At 42.3% G+C, this 16,417-nt stretch overlaps 1 protein-coding gene across 1 annotated transcript in view; it reads left to right on the top strand.

The window, feature by feature from the left end:
* Positions 1 to 936: 936 nt before the first annotated feature.
* MYO6 (myosin VI) overlaps positions 937 to 16,417 on the top strand; it is a 102,814-nt gene continuing 87,333 nt past the window's right edge. Inside the window, exon 1 of the mRNA XM_038134110.1 lies at positions 937 to 1,003. The gene's annotated coding sequence lies outside the window, so the exon portion shown is untranslated. The remainder of the gene's footprint in view (positions 1,004 to 16,417) is intronic.

The raw sequence follows: 16,417 nt of genomic DNA on the forward strand, positions 1-16,417 counted from the left end.
AAGACGTATGAACGAACCATCAGGTGGAGAACAAGGAGGGTTTGCACGTACACTCGGGGTCATTTTGCTGCTCATGAACTATTGCGGGGAGAGGAGCATGGTGCCATGGGAAAGCTGACAAACCAGCCGGCGACGCCAGGAATGAATCGTGGTGAAGCCAAGGGACAGGGAGGCGACGCAGAGCTGCGGCACGGGAGGGGTGGCTGAGAGTAGCACCAGCGGTGTGACACCCTGGCTGAGCATGATGCAATGCCGCCCAGTCGGGCCACTCTCCCCAGGTCACAGCAGCGCAGCAGCCACAGAGATGAATGGCTGGGTGAGGCACATGCCAGGGCAATCCCGCAGAGCCCAGGCTGGCCCTGGGCTGCCTCGCAGGAGGCACAGGGCTGGGGCAGGCCGTGCTCTTCTGTCACTCAGCAGCGGCTGCTCCCATGGCTGCTCCCAGCGCTGTAACACCCGCCAAGGCAGGACCCTGGGGACACGGCACGGACAGCACAGGGCCAGGGCGAGCCTGGGAGAGGAGCCGGGCTGAAACAGCCTCTGACTTCCAAGGATTGTGCAGCAGGACAGCCGCCACCTGCTCGACACCTTTCTTTGTGGGGCGATGGTCCGTAAAGACAAAGACAGCTCCCAAAATGACCCTTTATGTAACCGCGTCGGTAAAAAATAAAGAAAGAGGCGCAACTCACACAAAATAACTACGGGCCAGCCCCTCAGCACCACCACTGCCACAGAGGGCTCGGTGCGCCCCAGCAGCGCCGCGGGCCCGGGACTCCCGGCCAGGCACCCCCGGCGCGGAGAGAAGGCCGGGCCGGCCTCCCCGGCCGCCCCCGCCCCGCCGGCGCTGCCCCCGCCCCCGGCCGGCCCTGTGGCGGTGACGTCCCGGGCCGGGCCGGGCCGTGCCGGGCGGCGGGGGCGGCGCAGAGCAGCGCAGCAGCGGCGGCAGCAGCAGGGCTGGCAGCGAGCGGGGCGCCGAGCGCAGCAGCACCACCTCCATCAGCAGGTAAGGACGCGGCCTCTCGGCCTCCGCCGCCCCCTCCTACCCCCGGCGGGAGGCGCCGGCCCTCCGGCCCGGCCGCGGCGCTGCCCCTCGGCCGCCCCCGCCGCCCCTCTCGCCCGGGCAGGTGCGATCGGGGCGGGCGAGGCAAGGGCCGGGCCCTCGGCGGGGGAGCGCTCCGGCCAGCGCACCGCGGGACCGACCTGTCAGAGCCGGAGCTTAGAATCCCCCTGGACTGTGCTTTACTTCCTTAAATTCATTGTCATGGAAATTCTTTCCTTTGTGGGCTTGTTTGGTTTTTTTTTAGTATCATCCTCTGTGAAATTCCATCCCTGCGGAGTTACAGCTGAGCTCCCCTCCTTGCTTCAGAAACATTTCTGTGGCGGTGGGATTGTCCTTGTAAGCGAAAATAAAATTTGTTTAGTCTTTGCTGGCTGGACACAGTGCCACTGGTAGTTCAGTGGGAAGACGTCTTCTGGAGTATTTCTGCTTGAAGTACTTTTGCAGGCTGCGGTTTGGAGAGCAGCGTGTGTCACTGTGATGTACAACTAAAAACCAATACCCCATTCCTGTAACTTGCATCCATTACTGAATAGGAAAGCTTAAAAGGGTTCGTCTCCTTAATGGTCTGGAATTCGACTTGCAGTGCAGCAAATATACTGCTGGTGCTTGTCTAATACTTGTCTCTCAGGTTCTGAACTAGTAAATGCCACCAGGGCCTGTAGGATGGAGGTAGCTGAACTAATAGTTGGCCGGTTCTGTGAAAGGATGTTTGTTATCTGTTGTTTCAGCGAACACTGCTGACTGCCAGCCCTGTTTTACAAAGGTGCAGAGAACTAGTATGTCGTGACTTGTGCCCTATGGTGCTCCCGGAGGGAGCAGACCTTTGAGGCGACCTAATTCCTTACAGTTCATTTGGCATCGCCGGGCTGCGGGGCGGCCTATGGACTGGGTTCACAGCCATCCCAGTACAAAGGTTGGCCACGGGACCGAGTCTTCCTTCTGTTGCAAGTGTGACAAATTAACAGGGTGGAGATGAACTCGTGAGTTAAATGTCATCTGCACTCTTTAACTTTATTTTTTAGTGGGAAAAAAAAAAAGCCTAACAAAAATAGAAATATTTTAATTTTTAAAATGTTAATTTTGAAAACTTAAAAGTGTAAGAAAATGTCTTGCAGTATTTGTTTAAATAGAATAAAACTGCTAACACACAAGTTAACTCTTAAGTTTATGGTTTATAAAATAACTGCAAAAGAAAGATCTCAGTGTTGTTGAGGTGGGAGAGTAAAATATCAGAATTATCAGAGCACAAGTTCCAAGCCTTTGCGATGTTGTTTTTAATAACGTAGAAATTAAGATTTAGCTTGACTGTATTTTTAGTGGATGGGTTTTTAATGTGTCTCAGTTAATAAACTATTTAGTGAAGGCACAGTTATGCCTTTGACTGTACAGCTATAAAGCCAGCAATGCAAACGTAAAGGCAGTAAACTTTCCTGCGTGGCTGAATAGTTTTCTGAAATAAAACCATGTCAGTATTAGTTTGCCGAAATTCTAAATTGAACTAATTTCCCACCCCCATTATTTCTAGTCAGAGGGGGCATTCCTCTATAATCTGCACTAAGTACTGTGTCCTTCAGCCTCCGGCATTGCCATGTGCCTTTGTTTTGATAATGGGTCAGTATTTTGACCCATTAACAATAATGTTCTCATAAGGAAGGTGAAATAGTGCTTCCTTGTGCCTGGTGTGCCAGGGTGGAGAAGGCTTTGTGACCCAGTCTAACCTTTGTATTTTTGTGGTATTTGATAACACTGGTCTGAGGAAAGATTTGAGGTTTTAGAAATTTTGACAGTCTTATGAGTGATGTGGCAAAGTTGAGCAGGGACTAACTTTTTATCAGAACAAAATGTGAAAGCATACGATTAAGCTGGCAGGTTCAAACTGAACAAAAGGGGTGTGTTTTTCGTTTTGACCCAATGCGTGCTTAGTTAAGCTTTGGAAATCCTTTCTGAAGCATGTGGATATTGAAAGTTTACAGGGACTCGAAAAGCAGCCGGACAAATTAATGGAAGAAAAACCCACTAAGGCTGACTTGTGCAGAGTACCTGAAGTAGCTCACGGAGTCACCAAGCTGAGCACAGACCTGAGACAATAGACTGGGAAAGTACTGTCAATTATTTATCAAATTTTTATATTAATCGCAGGCATTGACATAATGCAGACAACAGACCTGCCGTCTGACCCAGCAGGGCTGCTCTTAGGAAAATTGTTCAATAAAGTTTTTGAGAACAGCTGAACCCAAGGGACCAGGTATAGAGATAACAACTTTAAGTGATAATTCTCAGGAAATGATTATGAGTCACCATGAAACATTAGTTTAAGTGGTGCTGGGGGCAGTTCTGGCACCTTTGTACTTGTTGACATGGATATCTTTCATCAACAGAATTAGCACAAAGTATGAAGGAGACTGAGTTTTCAGACTGTGTTTTTGATGCTCTGCTTTGAAGGAATAGAGGTTTCTGATAAGTTCAAAGGCAGTATTTGAGTACAAGATACTGTTTTCCAGAAGAAGATCCCATAATGCAGATGGGTAAAGTCGACTTGGCAGCAGTGCCATGGAAGCAGATCTGAGGGTTTCGTGGGATCACAAGAAGCACAAGGATGCAGTACTGCTGAAGTTCAGCTTTTAGCTTTTTGTACTAGTGCAGCTTAAGTTAATAGAATACTGTGTCCAGTTTTGGCTGCAGCCTGTTAAGGAAGATAAATTCAAACGTATCCATCTACCAGACACTGTCACCAGGGCTTAGGAAGGTTTTGGAAAACGGATCTGCAGAGAATATGTGTGTTTGGAAAGTGTGTTCCACAAAGCTAGACCAGCTCATTTCCAGCAGAAAGAGATGAGATGAGGGAACAGGAAGATGCTAGAGTATTAAAATCAGTGAGAAGTGGTTTGTGTTTTTCTGTCAGTGACTGTATCAAAAAAGATGAAACTAGTTTGTGCCAAAGACTTGATGAAGTTCTTAAAATCTGTTATGCCTTAGGGAAAACTGAAAGAAACTAAGGTTGTGCAATCTCATTTCTGCAAAGGTTTTTGAAAGTCAAATAGTATTTTTGTTAAGGATATATTAAAAACATTCCTGAAAACTGTTTTGCTTGTTCTCATGCAGGGGCTTGAGCTTCATGATTTCTTCTGGTGCCATCTGTATTTGGGCTTGAGTTTATGTGGGAAAAAGTAATTCCAGTCCTCAAAAGATGAACAGTTTCTCTGATAAAGTCCTATAATCTTTCACTTGCTGGTCATCTCATGTTACAGCTTAAGGCATTTGGTTTTAAAATAATTAGTGTTGAGGCAAACTACTGCATTTGAGAGCAAAATGTTGTGGTTGAGGAGTATAGCCTGTAATACTGTAGGAAATGTAGGTGTACAATCATACTGTGATTTAAACCAGGAAAATCAGAGGGATAAAACCTGAGGTATTCATCATCTACTCTAGAATATACTGTGTGTGGCTCCATAACTTGTGTCCTAGCGTTACTGCATCTTTGGGTCTGAAACACTTTCAAAAAGGACTTTCAAAAGACCTAACTTAAAAAAAAAAGCCAAATATCATATGTCTCTCATTTTGTATCCACTTTTTAAAGTATGAGAAGGCATTTTAAAATGGCAACATTTTAACATAGCTTGCCATCTATTTAAGTTTCTACTTTGTTATTTCTTGGAATGACTGTTGCAGATTTGTAGTAAATACTAGTGACAGTGACTTGTGTTTCTGAATAAAGAATACAGAAAATTGTACTTTTTGAACTGATGGCTCCCCACCTGCACCCGCCCCAAAAAACACAAACAAACAACAAAACCAGCAGTTTTGCAAAGCTGAATGACAAGCATCAGCAGCCTTAATGGTTGTTACTAAAGCTCTGATGTCAAGAAAAGGACAGATAAATCCATGGGCACTTTAGTCTCTGGTAGACTGGTTTCTGTAAGTAATGACCATATAAATTTAATATATGTATTTTATCGGGGAAAGAATGCTAAAGTTGTCTTTTAATAAGTGACCATCTTAGACTAACTATTCAAAAAAAAAAAAAACCTGAGTTAGCCAAAGCAAGTTCTTGTTTTGTTGTTGTTGATCTGTGTGCAGAAACAGAGCAGAGGGTGATGAGGCTGGGGAGGGCTGGGTCTGTTTGGTCCTGCTGCTGTGCCACGGTGCTGCAGCTCCAAGGCAAAGCCTGTTGCCATCTGTGGACAGCATAGCCTGGCCTTGAAAAGGTGGTTTTGTACTCCTTGGTGCACCTACACATCCTAACTTCTTCCTGCTGCAAAGAGAGTTGCAGCCAGATGACATTTAACCTGCAGATACTGGCTACTGCTGGCTACTGCTCCTGTAGGCATGTGTAAGCTCTGCGAGCTGAATTGCAGCTACTGTCAGCAGCAGGGCATGCATGAACGCTTGATTAAGTGTGGGTTGGTGTCTGTCTGCTGTGGTTGCACTACGAGTCATACCCAGGCATTGTGTCACTCCTGAAGCACTTCTGTCAAGCCAAGGGACCTTCCTTGTACGGTGAATGCTTCTTCTTCCTCTGCAAGTGTGTGGATGAAGGGCAGTTTCTGCTTGCCCCCGGGGAACGAGAGATGGATGAGGCGTCTGGAATAAACTTCACTTTTTGTATGCACAGCTTGCAGCGCTGCTGCTGTGCAGAATGTGGCCAGTCTCCAAACTGGGATCGCGTCATGGCAGTGCCGAATGGAGGTGCCACGAGCACTACCAGAACTGGGGTGGCCACATCCATATGTGCATCTTTCAGGGCTTGATCTACTCTCAGAGAAATAAAAGAGAAATTCTCAGTCTTGAGCTGAACGTCTGAATGAGCCCTGGTTTTGTAAATGTTCAGCAGAAGGCCTTATTTATCATAAAAGAAATTTATTCTTTTTTTTTTTTTTTAGCAACATCTCTTAAGAGAGCTTGCTGAATTCATTTTGTCTGTAGTTAAACAGACAAATTAAGAGTATTATTTACATAGTGGATAATTGTTTCACGAGCAAATTTGTTTTCCTTGTAATTAACAAGATTTAGCGGACAGATTTGAAATTCGTGGAGGAAAAAACAAGAGAAGTAGAGAATTTACCAAAGCCAGTTGTTCACAAAAATCTCTTCAATATTAGCAAGATCTCTTGCTGTATTTCATAAAAATATCAGCAACCTTCTGAATTATATCTAAATGTTTCTATGGATCCTTCAGGCCTGAGCTGAAGCTACAGAAATACTATTGCTTTTTCCATTTTGAGCAAGTTCAGATTTGTATGGTCCAGAGCTCCATCCCTCTCATCTGCTATATTGTCTTTGTTGCAATGCAGTCAGCAAGGTTTTGATCATGTCAGATGCATTCTCAGTGTTCCAGATCCAAAGGAGCCCAGCCATAAGGTGATACTGTAGTAGCCATGTTTAGGAAGAGCCTGGCTGTGGGAGGACAGCATGTCCTTGTCCAGTCCTTAGGTGTTCTCTGAGCAGGAGGTCATGCCTGTGGTGAGCTGATGGCACCCCTTCCAAGTTCACATCTGTGCTTTGTTCTTTCCTGATTTCTTTAAGTGCAGTCCATCACAGCTGCTCTATAATGAGGGAATTGAGAGCAATAAAACTCTTTCACCAAGTCCTCCTTGCCAAAGATAGACAGTTTTGCTGTGTCTCCTTTTGCCTTATCGGGGTGAGTGCTGTGGGCAGGCACAACTAACCTGCTTATTGTGGCACTCTGCTTGTTTTAGGGGAGGCATTGGAGAGTTTTGGGAGAGGATGCTCTGTAGCTGCTCATCCAATTCAAGGTTAAGCCACGTGCAGTCAGCTTTTGTGATGTTGGCCTTGCTTATTTACTGCAAAGTTTCCAGAACAGGGAGCAGAGCATTCAGGAATGAAGAATCTGACAAACATTTTTGATGACTTCAATTTTAACAGTTCTGTTGGGTTGCAGTTTTGTAAGCAGTTGGGCTGAGGTAATTGACTGCTGGACCCTGAAAGGAGAAATGGCTGCATCTTCTTGCCCTTCCCAGCAGTGTGGATGGTCATGGGGCTCCTTCACACCCTAGTGCAAACGCCTGGCTCTGCAGAAAGCAACAAATCTCATCACTTTTCTCTTTTCCATATCTGTGAAAATCCACATCCGTATTTCCATTTCTCTCTGCAGAGGTAGAGCAGCAGAGAGGAGAGGAGGCAGACGAGGTGTGACGAGTCATTATCTTTCAGCTCACCCTCTCTCAGGAAGCCACAACCTATTTTGCAGTCTCTTAGACCTGTGTAATCTGCATTGCCTCTACCAAAAGCTAGACAAATGCCTCCAAAGCCCTTTGCAGAGAGAAATAGAGACATAAAGAGTATATGTAGGGAAGTTTAATAGAACCATAGAATCAGAACCTGGGGCAGAAAAGACCTTAAAGATGATCTAGTTCCAACACCCTGCTTGTGGGCAGGGACACCCAGGCAGAGTCACATACAAGGACAGAGTCATAGAGTAGGATGGGAGAGGATTGTAAAAGATCATGGACTTCAAAGGGCCCTAGGATAATATGGACTTTTATTACTCTGTAATGATAAAACCACTTGGGTTTAGTGCATGTTTTAGGGGTGGGAATGAGATTATTTTGTGGTTTGGGGAATGGGGGTTTTTTTGTGCGTTTTTTTTTTCATTTTTTTTGTCTTTGGGGTGGTGGTTTTTTGTGGTTTTTTTTTTTTTTTCTTTTTCTTTTTGTTACCTGAGATCCTTTACAAAGATAGGAAAACTGGTGATATAAATCTTTGTCTCATTTTCTAGGCTCCTAAATAGTTATTTTTTCCGTGTTTGCTGATTGCTTTAAAGCCATGGCAGTGTTCATGCAGGCAACCTTTATGGCAGGTGCTTGTGTACACAAACAGCATCTGCAGTGGCTTCTATCTCTCTGCTGTACAGCAAGGAGTGTTACTGATGTGGACATGCCAGGAATTATGCTCTTTCTCCTTCTCTCATACTTGTTGACTTGCTTTTCAATGAGTGTACTGCTGGGCCTGTCAGTCCTCCTCTTCCGATTTTTTTCCAAAATAGAGCCTCTAATGGTTTTTACAGATTTTAGTAGCTGATCTTCTTTTGGCTGTGGTTAAGAGCATTGCTTCAAATTTCAAAGTTCTTGGGAAACGGGAGAGGTGGGCTGTCATAATTGTGTTGAATTGGGGTTGTGAGGAACAAAGCACTCCTGTTTCTTCTCTACACATGCAGTTTTGCAGATGGTGGAATGATCTCTGACCTCAGTTGTCATCCCATTACAGTACTCTTGCATCTTCTCAAACACCTGAAATTAGTATGGTCAGATACTTAATCTTGGACTATTTGAATCTTGAGATAGTGTTTGGTTCACTGCGTGAATCTCCTCTATTAATTTTTTTCCTTTTGGGTGTTTGGACATGCACTGTGGAGTCTTGAAAAAGTCTTACACCTTAGTATTTTTTAGATAATTTATGCAAGAACAAATTTTAAGCTTTGTTTAGGGGAAGGATGTTTTTGGAAATACCTTTAATGTCATATTCTGATGGTAATCTGAAACAAATTTTATATTTTGTTTTATGTTTTGCTGTAAAGTTCTACATCCTTTCAAAGGAAAAAGATTATTTCTTACTAACCCAGGGAGAGGAATGTTAGCCATGAAGTTTCTTAGCTTTTTATCATGCTGTACAAGTCATGTCTTGCTCAAAAGGTCAACACCCACAGAACATATTTTTTTACAGTTCAGTGGTCTAAGTAGTTGCTTTTCTTGCAGCTGTAGGCATCTTTCCTATTATCAATGAACATGCAGTCTTTTGATGATATGACATCTGATGCTATGGCTATGTCTGGGTTATGTGCTAAATCATATATATTCAACACCAAAGCAGCAGTGACAAACATAAATAATGTAGTAAAAGTAGTTTATTTTAGCAGCTGTTGGAGTTTAACTTCTTTGTTTCTGTTGCCACAAAGTTCTGTGTCTGTTCATGTAGTAGTCAGCTTAACAAGGGTTATAATATATAAAGTTGGTTCATAGACTTTCTGTTTGTTTAAATTGCCCTTTGCAGCTTCTGTTACAGTCTGGGATCAGTTACTGACCTCTTTAGAAAGAGTTTGGAGGTTTTTTTTTTTTTTAATGCCTTGAAAATGCACTTACATTATTTCCTGACATTTTGTTTGTTTGTTTTTGCTTAATGAAAGCTTGGGATTTTGAGTGAGTAATAAGTACTGACTGCTTGAGTACATAGGATGGAAGTGGAAATTTATATGGTTTAAAAAAAAAGTCAAACAACTGTTTGAGATGAGTTGTTTTAGTATTAATCCTGGTGTATTTACAAATCCCTTTGGGAGAGAAGAGGGCAGACAAAAGGCACTTCATGTCACTGGTGTGTTTACTGATGACTGCTGCTTTAGCCCAAGGGAGGAGGTGGATACAGGAAACTACTGGGAAGAAGAAGAGTATTTTGAAGTGAGCTCCTCCTTAAGAAACACGTGAAGGCTGAAGGGCGATGCCAAGGTGGGAAAGTCTGAGGAGCTGAGAGGACCAAAGGGATCCCAGGAAGAGGATATACTTGAAGATTGTAGTAGAAGAAAAATGACTGCTTTTGTGCAAAACAGGTTAGCCTCGGGGGCTGCCCTTCGTACTGTGCCTGGGCAGGACTTTGAAGCCATGTTTTCCTCATCAAACATAAGATGCTGCCTGATCCATGTACGTGTCCAGGCACTGACCTTGGGTGTGCCTGCTGTGGGTGTAAGACCACGAGACCTTGCAATTTGGGCTAAGTATTTCACCCCAAGACAGGTAAAGATTTTGGAGTGACATCTGAAGGTGTGCTAAGGTGTGGTTAGTGGTAATTAATGAAAGCTAATTGGCTTATGTTTTTCTAGGACTCAGCATGTTCTCTCTAGCAGCCTCTTGTTTCCACTGGTCTTCTTGTTGGAAATGTCCAAGTAGTTTTTAGGGGATCTAGGTAAGACAGGAGACTTCTCAAAAGGAGCTGTTACTTCCTCCACTGTACATATTTAAGGGAGAAATTTGAATGGGCAAGATGCAGCTGTGTGTGAGGCTGCTGTAGCTTTGTTTGGTTCAGTTTGATCAGCTGCTTAATTTTAAATTCATGGTCTAATTTTGCGTGGAACATTTTATAGGCAGAAAACCCCACAAAACTCTAACAAGTAATCTCCAGTCTGACAATGAAGGAGGCACATCTCTGTGAGGACTTTCTTCCCAAGTGTTTAATTTTATTTTGTTTCAGGCCTTTGTGTAAGGAAAAGCTGTGTGACTTGCACACATGTAAAGACAGAGGAGAACTGAGTTGAATGTGAAGTAATACCCATCTTTTAAGAAAAAGCAATTTTATGTCTTGAAAAATTAGCCTAGTAATATTAGCAAGCATTTGAACAATGTTTGCTGATTGGTGAGGGATGCTGTTTATTTTTGAAGATTGTGTTTTAGCAGACTTCAAGTTACTACTTTTGAAAAACAAGAAAGGTTTTTTCCTTTTCTGACAAATCATTTCCCTCAAGCATTTCCTGCAAATGTTCGGACTGTGCTGTATTTCTAACATGAGCTAAAAGTTTGTACTAATATGTAGGGAAGTAAAGGAAAACTATTGTGCCTTCTCTATTATTATACTCTTGTCAAGGTCTTTGCATCTGTTTCAATACTAACCAGAAGAAAATGCGGGAGGAGAATGAAGGGTTTTTAAAACTCTTCCCTTAGCTGAGGAGAATTTCCCCTTTTTCAGGTACCAGGCTTCCATCCAACTGGGACAGGAATGGCATGGTGTGGAGCTTGGGCGCTGCAGGCTATAGCAAGTAATGGGATGCAGACCTTGGTTCAGTGATAGCTGATATCTCCTCTTTGCACTGTTGAATGTAATGGCAGTCAAATTTTGACCCAGATGCATGTGATAGCATTCATTTGGAGTTCAGCAGAGTGTAGAAGATAATAAATGCTGCAGTGGATGTTGTTAGCATGTCACCTGGATTGGCTTCCTGGGTTGCATCGTGTCTTGCCCGTCATTCATCTGCTTGGATTACTCTGGTGCAGTCTGGATCCTTGCTGGTGCTTCAGGTGCTGATATTTGTTGATGGCTTCACAATGTGCCTCCCTCTGGATCAGACTTCTTTTTTCAGGATCAGCTTCTGCCCCTAAAGAATCTCTGTGTAAATTATTCCCAGCACACATGCTTTTTTTTTTCATTTATGTTACACTACTTCCAGGATATCCTGCCTTTTGTGTTTCACAACTTGCTGGCAATGGGAAGGATTTGCATGGCGTCAATCCTACAGATGAGCATGGAGCTTCGTAGGCTCTTTGTCAACTGCCTATACCAAATCAGATTGCAAATGGAGTTTGTACAATCGAGCAAGTAAAACTGGCTGCATCAGTGTGGTTTTCTGAGGATGAAAGAGATGCTGGCTTTTGCTTTACTTATCAGCCAGCCTTGGTGTCTAGTCAAAAGGGTAGTGGAGAGATGCAGGGCAGAACATCTGGTAGAAGCAGAATTTGAAGATTGGGAAGAGAGTTTAATCAAAATCTGTGTTTTCTTCTTTGTTTTCTGCCTTCCCTAGTGGGGAATGACCAGTGTCATACCAGTTAGCACTGGATTGGGAATGGCTGTAATTACTTGAGAGCTGTCAACCTACAGTTAACCCTGCTCATCAGGCTGAGGTTTGGAGAGTGAAGTGGAGGACACATTTGCTGCAGGGAACATTCCTGTCATGGCAAGCTTTGCTCATGTGTGCCCAGCACTGCCTGGGAAGCCCTGCAGCAGAGCATGCTGGCTCTCCATGCGAGTCAGCAGGAAGGAATACTTTGTGTTGTTGCAGGCTATTGTGAGTTGCTGCTCTGCTGGGGACTCCTTTGGCTTTTCACAGTGGTCCTTGCACCAGATGATAACGTGCTGAGCTTCTTCTGGTCAGCAAAGCCCTTTGTCACCATGCCAAGAGCATCCTTACAAAGAAAGCCCTATGCCTTTTACCTCCTAAATGAATCCTAATGCGGATTCACTACATTCCTGGATCAAAGTAGCAGTCAGTCTTCCTGTTTAAAAAAAACGGAAGTGGGGAGAATACCATTGCTTTGAGATGAAGAGCTGCTTTTCAGGCTAATTTTAGGTGCAGCTTAATGTGTAAGGAGGAGGCAGTTTAGAGCAGAAGGGCTCGACAAGGGGACATCCAAAATGATGAATGCTGGTGTTGATCAGGGTGGTGTAGGCAGAAGCAGCCACATGGGAAAGCATGATCTGGAGCAGTGGCTGCTGAGCCGGGTGCATGCTGGACAGGGGAGGCTGAGCAGATGTGATTGACCTTCCAGGCAGAGCCTTGCTGGCTGGGCTCAGAGGCTGAGCACAGGCAGGATTAGCACAGCTCCACTGGCAAAATGGGCAGCTGTCGTGTTCCCCAAAACAAAAAAGCAGTCCAGAGCATTGCAAGGAGTTTTTTAGATTACAGTTTTAACTCTAAATGAGAGTTTCTTTCTAGAAAGGAACTTTTTTTTTTTTTTTTAAAGGCATTTTGAGGCTGGGAGAAAAGATAAACTAAGGGATACCTAGAGAAAGGGGAGAAGCCAAGTATCAAAGAAGATGAAAATCATTCACCACAATCAAAGCCTATCTTTTATTCCACTGCTACAACAGAAGAGCAGGTCAGGCAAAAGAATCAGTTGTTGGTCCTATACCTCCCTGATGCTTTTCAGTATAAATCTAGTTCAAGAGACCTTTAGTGGTAAAAGCTTACAGAAAGGCTGCTGTAGTTATTAGAGCACTTCCTGGGTGGCTCAGCCTTTATCTCTGAAGCCACACCTGGTGTATTAAGGTTTCCTATGCTGTTTTTTTCTGTTATGCTGGACATGTTCCCAGAATTCTGTCAAAAGCTTCTGTGTCAAAGGAGGCTCATCCCACAGCACAGGCTGTGGAGAAATTAGGTAAACTACAGCATCCATTAAAACTTGAATGAGTTTTATACAGTGCAAGCTGAAAAAGCAAATGCTTTTTTTTATAACCTTTGAAATATAATAGTGTTTCTCTCTTGTAATTGAATGTCAGCAACTTTTGCTACCTTGTCATTTCCAAAAAAAAGTTTATTTTTTCTTAACAGACATGCAGTGATATTTTTATTTTAGGACATTTAGATTTGTATTCTTCACAGGTCATAACACGGGGACGTTAGCCAGCATGTTTCACCCTTGTGTCTGAAGGCAGCATAGAAACTGGACGTGCAGGCATTTGAGAAGGCATTTGATTAATCTTGTTTCCTTTATTGTTCCCAAGTTATTGGAGTTATTCAAGAGGCATGCATTTTTTTTTGAAGTTAGAGTAAGCCGTAATAGCCAGCAAGCTCTTTTCATTAATCACCCAAGTAAAGCAGGAACTCTAGAAGCTGTGAAATTCCTCTGAACAGAACATTGATACCGAAATGCAATGGTTTGTATTGTTTTTTATTTATTAATAGAAATAATAAGAGAATTCTTCAGACTTTGTGTCCTTCAGTCAATAAAAGGAAGCACATACCTCCCTGTAATTGAAGACAGGTATGCTATTGTGGAGGGTGGAACAGGACTCTTTGTAAAGAGGGGTGGAGTCTCCACTAAGTGGTGTGATGGGTACTGATTCATATGTTGATGCATTTTGCAAAGTAGGTCTGTTGGTTGTATTTTGCTTTGGCTTTTTCTTTAGTACAGTGGGTTGAAAATTGTATCGTTGGACTGCTCTGTACTGCATTTTACTCTTTTTTCAATTCAGTTGTTCTTGAGTTCTTGCCTCAGGACTTCATGCAGGTCACTGGGAGGAGGCTGAACCCCATGTGATTGTCGCTGTCTCAGCACCAAAGGAACTGGAGTTTTCTGTGTTCCTGGGGAAGCGCCTGACATGTAATAATCCTCCAGGATCTTCATCGTACTTACGTTCTACACAATTGTTTCTTTTACACTGTTTTGAATTTTTTCAAAGATGACCTTAGAAGAGCTCTAATCATATGATGATGTGAAACAACTGTAGAAACAACTGTACTTAAAAGCTTTTAGTTTTTTTAGTTCCCATGAATAATTCAAACCCAAAAACTCATCCCCAAGGAGGAGTTTTTACTCTATAAAGGAAATACAGGAAATGTATGAAGCGTTTACTGTTAGCTTCCCCCTGCCCATCCAAGATGGTGCGCAGGTCATTCAACCTTGTGAAGAAATATCCATCAAGAAAGCAGATTTGAAACATTTCTATTTGCAAGGAGGAATTTGAATTAATAATATCTAACTTTTGTGTTGAATTCCTGATCATTGTAGCTTAAGCTTCCATGGAGCTCAAATTTTGGGTGAAAGAAAATATATGGGAAAAAAATCTGTATCTGTCTGAAATAAAGAAATACATTTGGTGGAATATAGGGAGTGCTGAAGACTTCCGGACTGGAGTTCTAAATAGAATGCTTGAGTGAACTTGGCTTGCTGCACTGTAGACCACAGGTCCAGGAAGCTGAAGAGGCTGCTTTGTAAAGCCTTGAGAAGGGGAGCAACAGGTTGTCATGTTGTGGGTCCACTGATGATAATTTTCACATGACCTCACAGTTTTTCCTTCAATAGCAGTACAGTCTCTTTTTGCATTGTATTCCTTGTCTTTTGAAAACTAGTTATATATTAGTTTTCCATGAAAAAAACAGGGACTGTTTTGTGGTTTGCTATTTTGTAATCAGCAGGGTAAGAGTCTTGCTTGTAATCAGGAATATGTCAATTAAATGTTTTTAATCTGAGGACTTTGCATGTGACTTTTTGAACTGTTTTCTAGGCTTTTTGATTGACATCATTAGCATTTCTGAGTCCATGGAATATCTGTAAATGCTGAAACCAGCCAGGAATCTGCCTGGTTCTCAAGTGTTTTTGTCAGAAGTCATTCGTGCTTACCTTTGGCTGTGTCTCTGTGTATACTGAAAAAACCCCAAAGAAGTTGCTTTGCAGACTAGGTGTGACAACTTGTAAATCAGATAGAAAAATATTTAACTAGAAAAAAAATTGTCTTAATTTAAAATCTGTGTTAGTGGTTAAAAGTAAATCTTCAAAACATTTTCAAAATTGTGTTTAAAATAGTTTCTGTTTCTAGTCTATGTGGTCTCTTTTTCCACTGGCTGTGTATTACAGCTTTTCCTGCTAGATTGAAGTATTCTGTAGTTTGTTTTCCATATAAATATTACATGTACTTAACCTGTCATTACCTGACCCTTACCATTTTTTATGTGGCAAAGAGTTGTTGAAAACCAGATGGAATTTTTGTGTGGCTGGTACTGAGCATTTAGAGGAAAGTTGTGCAAGGAGATATCTCGCCTTTACCTTGGAAGAACAAAGGAATGTGTCTTTGAGGTTAGAAATTATTAATAATGTATTTTTAGGGGGAAGGATTTTGAAACTATTGATTTACATTGTTCTAGAATTGGAAGAAGGCTTTAAACATGCTGCTTTTGATCACAGAAGGTGTTAGAATTAAAAGAAAAAATATAAGAAGATTTAAATATCTTTGAAGCATGCTTAAGAACTATTTCACATTATCCTCTTCTCTAATTGATTAACTGGATAATAGGTTTAAATGTACCAAATAACAAAACCCCTGGATTTCATAGCAACTGATCTGAAATGATCTAATTAAGTTTGGGTTTTCCTCTTGAGTCACCTGGGTGAATCCTCATTATTTATAGCAGATTGCATTAAATTGGGTTGTGCCCGTTTCTTGGAAATGGTGTTGAGAAAATTAGAAATTTCTTCAAGAATGTCAATTTGATTTCTGGTCCTCCTCACTCATATAGACAAATCCATTTAATTACCTTTCTTGATGGTTTTGATATTGAGTGTATTGACGTCCTGTGGTATATGTAGGCAAGTAGCTGAGACATGGTTTGAACCTGTGATGTCAGTTTTGCTTATTAAAAAATCATTTAATCTTGTTGATTTCTGGACCCCTTGAAATTTCTGCTGAGCACCATTCTGCTGAATTTCAGTCATAAATTTCATATGTGTGGGGTCTCTGAAATATTACTTTTTCCTAATCTTCTCTTCAGGGCCTGCCAAACCAGCAGTTATTTTTAACTGCTCTAGAGGAGTGTTATTTAAATCCTAAATTTTATATGGGCCATATCTCTGTGATCCACAAAAAGTGCCCTACTTTAACAGCTGAGAAACACAATGAATGTGAGCCATGACATTTCCTTGACATGAAATAGTTCAAGGAAACTTTCGTAGTAAGTTCCAGAAGGTTTGCTAAGGGAGGTTCTGTTATATTTTCCTTTTTTTCCCTTTGTGTTGCACAATAACAAGAACAAAGAATACAGTTGTTTGGTAAATACTATATGTACATTCTTCTTTTTGAAATGTTAAAAAATTTGTATTTATTTTCTGATTATCAAAGTCAGGATTTTCTATATTGGCCTTGAATATC

Source organism: Motacilla alba, chromosome 3 (assembly GCF_015832195.1).
Source record: "Motacilla alba alba isolate MOTALB_02 chromosome 3, Motacilla_alba_V1.0_pri, whole genome shotgun sequence".
In the NCBI taxonomy this organism is placed as follows: Eukaryota; Metazoa; Chordata; class Aves; order Passeriformes; family Motacillidae; genus Motacilla; species Motacilla alba.